A 1,498-nucleotide genomic window follows, 5' to 3' on the forward strand; every position below is an offset into this window, starting at 1 on the left:
GGGGATGGGGGAGGTGTGTGTGGGGAGGTGCTAAGGGGGGTTGGAGGCTGAGCTGGCCCAGGCTGTGGGCCAAGGCAGAGGGGACTTGGGGTTTTATCCTGGGGGTCAAGATTCTGGGGGTTAAGTATGAGAGTAACTGAATCTGATTTGCATTTTCTTTTGATTTGCATTTTTTTAAGTGTACTCTGTAGACATAGAAAATAAACTTAATGATTACCAAATGGGAAGGGCGGGGCGGAGGCAGGAATAAATTAGGAGTTTGGGATTAACAAAAACACACAACTGTATATAAAATAGATAAACAACAGTTTTCCACTGTATGCTACGGGTGTGCCACATTGCTTCAGTCCTGTCCAACTCTTAGCAACCCCATACGGACTGTAGCCCACCGGGCTCTTCTGTCCCTGGGATTCTCCGGGCAAGAACACTGGAGTGGGTTGCCATTTCCTCCTCCAGGGGGTCTTCCCAGGGATTCAACCCTGCTGTCTTAAGTCTCGTACACTGACAGGCAGCTTCTTACCACCTGGGAGACCCACTCTCCAGCACAGGGAACTATGGCTCGGGGATAAAGCATCCACCTGCCAAAGCAGTGATACGGGTTCAATCCCTGGTCTGGGAAGATCCCGGGAAGCAGGAAATGGCAGCCCACTCCAGTATTCTTGCCTGGAGAATCCCCATGGACAGAGTACCCTGGTGGGCTACAATCCATGGGGTCACAAAGAGTCAGACACAACTTAGCGACTGACCGACAATAACCTATAATGGAAAAGAATCTAGAAAAGAATACATATGTGTATATATGTGAGTATATAGATAGATAAACTGAATCATTTTCCTGTACACCAGAAACGAACACAACATTGTCAGTCAACTATACTTCAATTAAAAGAAAAGCTGCACCCTGGCAAGGGGCCCAAGGGAATCTTCTGTGACACAGCAATGTTCTCCATTTCAGTGTGAATGTCAAAAGAAACCCATTGAACACTGTCTGCATTTTATTGCATTTACTCTTAACCTCACAAAGGGGCCTGTGATTGGCCAAGCCTGGCTCCCTCCGCCTTTCTGGCCCCAGAGAAGAGGTGCTATTAGGGGCAGGCTACCAGAACCATGGGGTTGGAGCTGGAAAAACAGCTCCTGAAAGAAGGGGGAGGTTCTAATACCTGCCTCCCTGGATCCTCGGAGACTTGAAATGTGATGAAGCACAAGATCTACCACCAGGCAGGTATGAAGGAAACATGAGCATCCATCCTTCAGCAGTGTCTCATCTAAGGAGAACTGGAGGACCCGGCTCTTTTACGGGATTAAATACAGCAAAGCCAGAGGAGATGGTGTCTTAGATACACAATAAACAGGAAAGGAAGGAGGAGTGGAAGACAGAAAGGGAATTCTCCCTGGAGCTTTCTTCCATAACCAAACAGTGGAGGGAGTGGAGGGAGGGGTGGAAACTCCAGGAGAGCTTTGATGGAACCTTTGATGGCTGCCCATCCACCCCCCAACC

This window comes from Bison bison, unplaced genomic scaffold, assembly GCF_000754665.1.
Source record: "Bison bison bison isolate TAMUID 2011002044 unplaced genomic scaffold, Bison_UMD1.0 scf7180017864383, whole genome shotgun sequence".
Lineage (NCBI taxonomy): Eukaryota > Metazoa > Chordata > Mammalia > Artiodactyla > Bovidae > Bison > Bison bison.